Source organism: Cydia strobilella, chromosome 4 (genome assembly GCF_947568885.1).
Source record: "Cydia strobilella chromosome 4, ilCydStro3.1, whole genome shotgun sequence".
Taxonomy (NCBI): domain Eukaryota; kingdom Metazoa; phylum Arthropoda; class Insecta; order Lepidoptera; family Tortricidae; genus Cydia; species Cydia strobilella.
In genome coordinates this window covers 5,447,752-5,458,907 of record NC_086044.1, presented here as the reverse complement: position 1 = coordinate 5,458,907, position 11,156 = coordinate 5,447,752, and the positions used below count along the sequence as shown (strand labels likewise).

Genomic DNA, 11,156 nt, shown 5'->3' with positions numbered 1-11,156 from the left:
GTGCAAAACAATTTGATAAAACTAATAAAGGCAATTATTGTAAACTGGGTTACACATAATTCCTTTAAGATTAAAGCACGGAAAAATTTCACGAAAGAAATTATTGCTTGTATTTAAAATGTTATATGTAATTTTAAACTATAAGTTGTAAATATTATAATATTAATCTATAAAGTTGCCACACGACCAGCCGCTACATAAAAACATTCCTAAACTCCTAAGTGCTTATTAAGTTAATATTTATACCTATAAAATCATGTGACTTCTGGTCGTGGTTGCCTCATAGCCTAATACAATATTTTACTTGATAATGTTAGTAGCTAAGTATATTAGGGACCGAGCACACCCACGCATTGCGTTGTACGCGATCGGAGAGAATGTGATAAACATGTTCTGCGTACAGTCGCCATCAGATATATCGTAGCGGCCGAGGTGCTAAAAGATATCTGAATACGCACTCTAACGCCTTGTCAATAGAGGCGTGTTCAGATATTTGTGAGCGCCTTGACCGCTCTGATATATCTGATGACGACTGTACATTAAATTTATGCAAAAATATGCAAAAGTAGGTTTTTGATTTGGAATGTGGACTTTTTTGATCTTCCTATTATTGATGTTGGCCATATGCCATATTGAAAATTATGTAGTTGGATTTTGAAGATGTCCGAATGTTAATTAATGAATTAGGAAGAGCTACAATTTGGACATCGTTAAAAAAGTGTAACCATACCATATTGACATTAATTTGATCTAAACAAAACGAATGTAATAAAGTTAGTTAATTTAAAAAAAAACATAGTACTATTTTTTTATTGCTAGTGCATTTTCTAGAATAATGTTAACTTTGATGTATTAGTGTTAATAAGTGTTAGAAGTTGACCGAAAATAAACATAATTGTGAGACCAAAATCGTGAACGAATTAGCGTCAGTGTGCCCAGTCCTTTACTTATTTTCCTTCCAACTTGTGTTGTATTTAATACTTATACGTATAAAATGTAAAAACAAAGTAATGTTGCAATATGAATAAAGGTTATTTTAGTACAAATATCTTGTCTTATTACCTGAGCTGAGAGCCTGAGAAAACACTCAGTCGATTGCCCTGCCTCATTGCATCGTAAAATTGTAATGTACTTGCCGTACATGCATATAGCGCTAAAAGTATGTGGAAAGTGCCTATTAGTAATATTATATGAAATTAAATGAAAATCTTTATTTTCAGGCAACTATTGGCTCATAGATAAATACCTTAAAACTAGCATACATATTATTATAAAATAACGCTCACCACAAAATAATTAAAATTCACACTGTGTCGAGATTCCAACTTCGCGACCCTCAGGATGAATCCGGATTTGACTCGTACATACTTTACGATCTCCTCAACCTTCGTAAGGTAGTGTAATCGTGACACATACGCAGCAAACGGTTGGGTCCAGTTGGTGCGCTACTACACTGATTCTGACGAGATGGCTTCTTTCTCCTCTCCACCTTTTTGAAACCATCTCTGTCGCATCCCGACTCTTTTAGAGTCAGCTGTGATCGATCCTGTGCTGCGCTGCTGTGTGCTGTGCTGTGTGTGAGTCAGCTGTGATCGATCCTGTGCTGCGCTGCTGTGTGCTGTGCTGTGTGTGAGTCAGCTGTGATCGATCCTGTGCTGCGCTGCTGTGTGCTGTGCTGTGTGCGAGTCAGATGTGATTTTATGATCTGTGCCATTAGTTTATCAGATACAAGAGTATTGAATTGACTATTATTAAAAATGGTTATTGTGGATAGGTATGACTGTCACAATTGCCTCGGAAATGCTATGTTGTTTTTTGCACCCAAAAAAATGACTTAAGACGTGATTGATAATAATTACATACAAAATTATAGCTTGTTCAATGTACTATTAATTTGGAAGCTGAAATAATACCTTAGAGTGCCTCAGTCTAAGCAAAAAAAAATACAGCTGACCTAAGATGGTTGAGCTCCTATGCTTTTATTGTGTGTCACACTTATATTAACATTATGAGGGATGTGCAAAAGCTCAACCACTAGGTATATCCGTACAGAGTCGACTTGCCTACCTAAACAACTTGAAATAGAGAAGGATTTTTTTGAAATCTAACCGTCTAATCTACAGAAGGAAACAGGACTTGGTTAATTAATCCGAGTTCTCCATGATGTTTTCCCTCACCGAAAAGATGAATGGGCGAATCAACTTCTAGACCGGCACTAATCTGTCCGCGACATTTAAACTTCGATCAAATAAAAACAATAATCGGCCAAGAGCATGTCAGGTCATGTCCAGTGTAGGGTTTCATAGTTACCATTCTGTCAAAATAGGCCAAACGGGGGCTATTAGTAAGAAGTATCATGTACATTATAAGCATAAAGGAGTACCTTTGCGGCGCTTTGTTTGTACGTTTTTTACTAAGAAAAATTTTTTTTTGCAATAACTCAAAAACGATGGGACCGATCATGTTCGCTATAGTTTTCATTGTCAATCGATTCGAGCCAAAATTGGAACCCGAAATCGCACCTGCAGTACTCGGCTATTATTGCCACAACATTAGGATAACACCTAGCTGGCTAATGATGGTTGGCGGTATCCAAGTGACAAAATAAAAGTCACTTTTCCGCGCGATTAAAAGAGAAGACTTGACTGTCTCAATCACCACACAGGGGTTTTGGGTGCGGGAATGATTTCGTGTAGGTATTATAACTTTGTTTATTGTAAAATAGTTAATAGTTTGTTAATTAAAGATAAATAAATGGATAGAATACTCTATATTAGCACAGCTCAGTAAAAGATACAGCTTAAAGTAAAACAATTGATTAAAGATAGAGATAGAGGCAGACAACAGGCGGTCTTATCGATGCACTACGTTTGAGTTGACACAGTCGCTAGCGTTAAGAGGAAAGGGGATGGCCTCTTCTCCAAACAAACGTAGTCCCGAGTTTCTTGTCTAAAAATTGACATTATGTTTTTTTTTAACGTAATTTGATGTATATTAACCATAGATATGCCCCTACGTTTGACTTTTTTAGATTTTTTGATTATTGTAAAAACTAGGAGCGAAAAACAGATTTCATCAAAAAAATTAAATGCTCCTAACTTTTATAATACTAAATTAAAAAATCGAAAAAATCAAAACGAAGGGACATAGCTGTGCTTGATATACAACCAATTGTGTCAAAATATTTTCAATAATGTTAATATCAAGAAAGGAAAATGAGGACGTTTTTATGAAAAGGCGATTTCGCGCGGGTGCTCCACTAACGTCTTGAGGGCCGCGTAAAACTCATGGTGAGGGGTGAGGGTATACTTCTCGAACGGAGTGAGAACGCCAATAATTCGAGCATTATATTCGAAAATATTTTATAAGACTCATCTAGTTTTTTACTCAGCTACGGTAGGATACAGCATGATACCACTGTTAACACTTAAACTGGCCGTACGCAATTTGAATCCATAATTAATTACACTTGATTGTAATGGATAACTATTAAGCGAATCATCGGGTGAGTAAAATTATTACCTATACAGTGTGTAAATTCAGTACGGGCAAACCTTCAAACGGTGTTAGCATAGGACCTAAGAAGTATATTGATATAACTTTAGCTTATAAATACAATGAAAATATTAACCATACAAAATAATTTGGCCCGCAATGTTAAGCAACATACAAGTTACCAGATACGAGCTTATTATAGTAACTGTCGACGCTTGTTGATGTCATGTCATTTTATGTCTCGTAATGTCATGTCATTTTATGTCTCGTAATGTTTGCAGTACATTGCTGCTCGGTAAATTAAAAAAATCTTATTAATTCATGTCTCTTAAAAAAAACTTAATAATTCATGATTGCACAGGTAAAGTATTGTACAATGCAAGCATCGCACATTTCTCGCGTCAGCATTTAATATAATGAATGATTGCTGTTTATGCGATTATGCTTTAATTCGATTTATATTTCAGTTTACGTACATACGTGCTCCTAGCTAGTACTCATTATATACCTTGGTTATAAATAAAGACATATACATAAATCAGTGTTTCCATCAAGATATCAATCAACCATCAAGATCAAGAATCTTATCAGCTCAGATGTACAACCCGTACATCTTTTGGTCCTTCGAACCGGATGGAATCAACCCCCGTCATGGCCATACCGCCGTTTAGTGGGACTTACCAACAGTGGGTTAATAACACAGCTAGGTAACCGTAAAACATGCTGTATACACTTGCTTTAGGTCTCGTGCTAGTTCATTCCTAAGCCATGTGATGTCTACGACTGTTATCATGATGTAGACTGTCTGTTTAGTGTACCAAATAAAATTAAACACAAAAATAAAAACTAGTGTCTCTGTGAGCTATAGACCTCGCAAACCCCCATAGCTCCGCCATTTAAAAAAAATTCAAACATTGAATCAAAAAAAAAAATTAATCATTGAACCAGCGGGCGCAGCATGGTTCCATTTTATCGCCTGTCACTATGCTCGTCACTTTCGCACTTACATACTTGTTAGAACGTGACAGACATGGTGACAAGGGATAAAAATGTGACCGCGCTACCGCCGCTGCTCACAAAATTTTACGAGAATCAGTTGTTCTCTACAGTTGCGACCTGTAGAGTACAAACGGACATACGAAAGCATTTTTGCCCAAACTGAAACGGAGACCTTCGCTAACGCTCGGTCAATAAGATATCAGTAGTAATAATAAAATTAAGTTACAACCGACCTCAAGGTCTATGATTAGCATGGGTGACTTACCGCAGAATACACACAATTATGCCAAATTACCGCCATCGTGTCATCCCTACGGTGATTTTGAATGAATCACACACTAATTTCGCGTCAGTCAGTCAAGGCTGTTTATATCTGAGTGTGAAATCTGAACTTTATATACTGTGCTGTACAGTCTACTTTTGATTGAAGGTGATTAGAAGGGCTCAGGTTGATGCTACGTGCTGCAATTATGTCAGCTGATGGGTGCAATTCGCAACGCGGTAACTCCACGAAAGACCAGTATAATCAAAACCGTGACTATGAGTAGTAATTACTGACTTTGTGGTCAAGTTATGCTAGTGATGAGACATTTTCGAGATTGCGTGTCTTGTGAAAAGATGGCTAACGAGTGACCTTAGGGTTGCGGCTGCGGTCAGATGTAATGAGGATGATATTTTGGATTCACACAGTAACTAACAAACATAAATTATGTATGTATCTACTCTTATCTAAAAGGCACTGCACTAGAGATGGGTAGGGGTGAGTAAATACTGAGTATTTACTCGGTATTTACTCAAAGCATACAGTAAATACTCGTATTTACTCATTTTGGTGAGTAAAAACGATTATTAACAAAATTTCAATATTTTGGTGAGATTTAAGTACTAAATTGGTTTTTATTTAATTGTGTTAACGTGTATTAATGATATTTATGTTATAAGAAGCTTATTACGCTTAGTTTTTGGCAAAAAGGTGATTATCAGTGAGAGGTCATTTGGGATTTAGCGGATATAGACGTGATAAAGTATAGTTAACAATTTTGTTTTAAATAAGAAGGTACTTAATTAGTAATTACTTTCAGTTACTTAATTACTTGCGTTCTAGATAAGTGCATGTTGCAAGCTGATTCACATATTATACAGTTTTTAACCAGTTGTTTATTAAAATAAAACTGCGACGAAAATACTTTACAATATTATAGCTCTTACCAGATAGCGCGGCGATTGTTACATAGTATGTATAGTAGTTCTTACGGCTAACTCTTTGTCTATTGTAAGTAAAACCGCACGTGCTACTACCTGCATAAAGGTTCGGTCATTGGCATATAATTCTAATAGGGTATTTGACTACTAGTCAAATCAGTTTCTTTTTTCGAACTGTCAAAACGATTTTGCTACTATGGAATTTATATGAAACACTAACATGTGACGTCACAATCAAATTACCTACTCTTTATAGTTTTATACGGGCTTTAAAATAGAAATTGTGTCTAAAAATAACTGCTGTTTACGTTTCTCTATTAATCTTCTGGTGCTTTATTTCATGCATGGTGTAAAATAATTAATTTTAAATACAGTCAAATACGCTATTGGCTTATCAATATTCGGGAATCTAAAATAGTAAATACGAACTTTCATTGGGCATATAATAATATAATTTGGCTGTGTATTAATATTTTAGCGCCAATTATTTATATGAGCCTCAAATGTATAGCCGTTTTCTTTTTTAAATGTGGTCTCCTCCTCCTCCTTGCATCGGTTTCCTCATCACTGAGGGTCGTGGTCACTTCTAGGTAACTTCTAGCTTCTCTTGGACAATTTGCCGCCACTTCTTTCTGTCTGTCGCCGAGGTTACATCAAGGGCTGAGCGAATTCGGTCTGTCCACCGCATTGGGCTCCTGATCTCGGCTTTTCGCCTTCAGTTTTACCAGTGATTACCAGCTTTTCCAGGTTATCACTGTCTTTCCTGGCAATGTAGCCAAAATTCATAAAAATACAACTCATATTGATTAATTTAAAGCTCCGTTTTTGTTGCCAATTTATTAATTTTAGTACCCATGGACAAAATGGTTACTGGGTGGGACCCACGGAACACCATAGACGGTGCAGGCCGGGGTTCAGGCAGACCGAAAAGGAGATGGCGGGACGACTTGGACGCATTCTACCCCAAATGGTGGGAAAATGCCAATGACAGGGTCGAATGGAAAAAACTAGGGGAGACCTTTACCCAGCAGTGGGACACCAATGTAGGCTAATAAAAAAGTACCCATTTTCATTTTTTTAAGCTACCCAAATTCGATTAATTAGTTAACCGGTTAAATACGTGCCAATTACAATGGAAAACTATTTATTACGTCCCACGTTTAGGGGGAGGGAGGGGGTCTAGAAAATGTGACATGTTGTGACACGGGGAGTTGCAAACGGGGGGCGGGTTACAAACTTTGTGACGTCACTTTAACTTCACTTGTAGTCGAAAATTGTTTTGATTGTTTGATTCGCGATACAACTAAATAAGCTAGTTTTTGAAACGATATATCGTATCGGTTTCGTGTCATAAAATTTCTTATATTCCTATTATTTAAAATATTTCTATTAACATAACTATAATTCATTCAATTTGCTAATTTCGTTGAAATAAAATTGTCTAATATGTGAAGTCACACGAGGGGGAACGGGATTGCCAAATGTGAAATCACTAAATTCGTGTGATGTAATTTATGGATGACTCCCTAGCTAGGCCAACTCTCAAAAACCAGTGTAAGTGCGCTCTCCGATATATATACCGATATTATAAAAAAAGTAAAAAAAAGTAAAAAGAAAAAGTAGGGGTCGTGTCTTATCAAAAAGTCAAAGAGCTGGCGCGGGATAGGGAAAGCTGGAAGATACTCCACCGACAAGAGAATAACTCTTAAGTTAATGATGATGATGATATCGGATAACGCGCCTTTGTTATGCATCTCGTTGACATATTTTAGACTGGTTCTGTAGCGTTCGACTCGCCGAAACTCAATACCCGTAGAGGGACCCCACACAGCCTCGCAATTTTTCCGTAGTTCATTTTGAATCTTATTGCAAGTTCCATGGAAATTGTAATTCAATAACCGGTTAAATTGACTGAACCGTTTTTTTTAGTAGGTAGCACGTGCGGTTTTACTTACAATAGACAATGAGTAAGCTGCAAGGGCCAGCTTGAAAATTAACGACTATACATAGTATAGCCGTATAGTATACGCGGTCAAAGTAAATAGACATGTCAAAGTAATTATTCTTTTTTTTGCAGGTAGTAGCACGTGCGGTTTTACTTACAATAGACAAAGAGTTAACCGAAAGGGCCAGACTGAAAACTAACGACTATAATAAAATCATATTTTAAACACACTTAATACATAGTTACGGTATACGGCAAATACAGGTATTTAAGGTAAATATTTGGTGGGTTTTTACTAACTACCCATCTAATTGCGGTCAACTACTGCTTAGAAAGCGTCGTTTCACGCTGGGTTCAACTCTCCCATTAAAATAAGTGACAGGACTGGAATAGAATCCACAGGTCCGCCTTTTGGAGTCCTGAATCCCCGTACACGCCAAATTACGTGTTTACGCGGTACTTACGTCCTTTTATGAAGAGTTTTTTTAATGAAAACTCAAAAAAGACCCGACCGATCATTTTTAAAGTATTTTTTTCTCAAAGTGTTTTCTAGGGTCTATTTTCCCGATATTTTTTCATATTTTATTAAACTTTGTTCCAAAAGTTATAGAGGGATGAACATTATTTTGGCCTTTGGAAACGGTTTTTTCCCAAAAGTATTAAATTTATCGAAAAAAGTGCATAATAACATTGAAGTTATTTTTAAAGACCAATTTAATGATGTGCCACACGTTGGAGGTTTCAGATTTTTTTATTGTGACACTTAGTTACATGTATGGAACGCCCCTCTTAAAATATATTTTTTACTAATTGGACTACTAAATCCAGTACAAAATACACCTTTATTTCAGATTTCTATACCCTGTCAGCAGTGTCAGCACTCTATATAGTTTATACCCACCAAATTGGGTATAAACGAGTAAATACTGGTAAATTGAGTAAATACTGAGTATTTACTCGGTATTTACTCTTGAGTATTTACTCACTACCCATCTCTACACTGCACCGCTGCGTCAACAAAGGGCGTAATCAACCTCAGTCTTTCCAACCAAAATGTTACACTTTCATAAAAAAATCCTGCCTCTTGCTAACGCCCCGACTGAAAAAAGAGCTCTCTCCCTGGGAGCCTAGCCAAGATGACGTTCGTACATCGACAAAGGCCAAACGAAAACAAAAATTTATCAGGATAACAGATGCTACGAAAATTCACGTGACTATTTCCATAGGTATATAATTTAAGTTTCGATTGGTTTTCTTTCAATGATTGTCATCTTCGCTAGGCCCCTGTTCAGTTTTTTATTCTAGATACATTGTCAGCATTTTTCAAGAAAGACGCGTATAAGTTGTTGAAGTCGCTAGTAAATAATTAGTGCATTTCTTTGCGGATAACGAACGAGGTATGCCAACTTGAGAGGATAGATGAAGATCGGAATGTGAAAAGAGCGTATAGGTACATGGGCCGCCTATAGCAGCCGCAGGCCGCAGGTGTCAGGTAGTCAGGTATCGCTGGGGCGACATGAATGGCATGATGGAGGCGGATCTGCGCGAACTCCGAGACAACAATTTGGCGAGAAGTAGAACAGGATCGAAAAAGTGGCGCTGTCTTGTGTCGGAGGCCAAAATCCAATTTTGGGTCACTGTCAACGGAGTAAAAATGGTTCAATATATTTTTTACTTACTCGTAGACTCGATAAGGTACATTACTATTAATCTACATCCTTGAAATATTGATCAGGATTCCTCATTTATTATTCCCCGTTCAAAATAATCACAGCTTTGATTCCATAGATGCTTGTATGTTATGCTAATAGCCCGACGCTGATTCAAAATTAAATTTCAATTCCCATTTAACCACCTAGTTTGATTGCCACCATAAACAAACCCGACAAATCTCGATCTTATTCCGTCTTGTTAATCAAAAAACGACATAAAAAGCATTGAAAGACTTATAAAGATATGCCATTTTGTAGTAAGATATTATTTGCCCCTAGCAATACATTAATAACAATAAAATATTGCTTCAAATTTATAGAGACACACGGCAAAACAGAATTGATTCAACACTAAAGTTATTATCAGTATTCTATCCACTACTACATCACACAAAAGGATCCTAACCGACATGATTTCTGCAGCAATTTCTGTCATTGTTAAAATACTACGATTTCTATTGCAAATCACGCAACTGCTATTTTAAACCTTAATGAATTAAGTCAGAATAGAGTTTTGTAAGTCTTATTGGGTGAGATGGGACTGATGGGAGTTTGCACGATTATAAAGCGTATTAAAATAATTTAAATTTAAACGCGTAGGATACGTCTTTATTTGCGGATATTTATGGCGGGGCATAAAGTGCGGGACACGGGACGCGGATAAAGGTTCGGCAGAATGCCGTGACAGGAACGTGGGTACGGCACTAAAAACTGAATTTGGTAGGGACGGAGTGGTACAAAGTTGGCACTGGCAGTAATAATGCATTTGTATCCCTTTAACTTCCATACTTGACGTAGCACTTGGCATGAAAACTTAGCGTAGTCAGACTCTATTGATCTATAATACCGCTGTCCACAATAAGTTCAATGTCTCGGCTTTATGTTGCTCATTATGCGAGCGACGTATCTACCTACTCTTATTCATCATCTTCTTCTTTTATTTAAATGGCGGTAAACTTTTTTTTATTTAAGTACCATAAGACTTGAAACCTCGAATTAATTTTTCTAGGTACTTGTACAACGACTTACGGGGATAAATATCTGCACGACTTTATCGAGTTTATCGACAATTTTCCCCACACTAGATCCACTCCGGCGCAGCTCATAAAACCTTATGATAAGTGCCATTACCATCACAAAGGAGGCGTGTAATTTTTTGTCAAATAAATACTAATAAAAAATTTATGTTTATTAAATATAATTTTGAATACTTGGCATATGGAGCTTGTCAAAAGGAACCGTTTATTGTTTTTTCTTGATTTAAATTTAAGTGGTTGTTACGTATATAATAATTGGATTTGTCTATGTGATATGAAATATTGTGAAGTTTATATTATGTTGTAATAAAACTTCGATCTTCGATTAATTTTGTGATTAATTTATGCGCATATAAATATTCGTTACCGTTAACCGATGGTGATACAAACTACATATATTTATTTTTATTTATTTATTTCAACAGGTTTCACTGGTCGTGGTCGCGGCTAACGTCTCAGCAAAATGTCAAAACAGAGATTTGTATGAATACCCGACAAAAAGTGCATGAATAAGTTAGGGATACACATCACATTTTTAAACCACCCACTAAATACACATAAATGTTAATTATTGTCAATAATACGACACGCAACACTTACAACATCCACGCACACATCCGAAGATCCCTTTTGGCTTTAACTTCTGGATCACCGGTCCCCAACTTGCCGATATATTAAATCCATATTCCCTATTAAAATTTTTGGGGTGTTTTTTGATTTCAATCGCCTCTCGCACAGCTGGAGGATAATATGGAGACAACTTTT

The 11,156-nt window shown here is 36.5% G+C and overlaps 1 protein-coding gene across 1 annotated transcript in view; it reads left to right on the top strand.

The window, feature by feature from the left end:
- Nucleotides 1-11,156, top strand: part of LOC134741007 (homeobox protein aristaless-like) — a 509,271-nt gene that overhangs the window by 366,872 nt on the left and 131,243 nt on the right. The window lies entirely within an intron of this gene.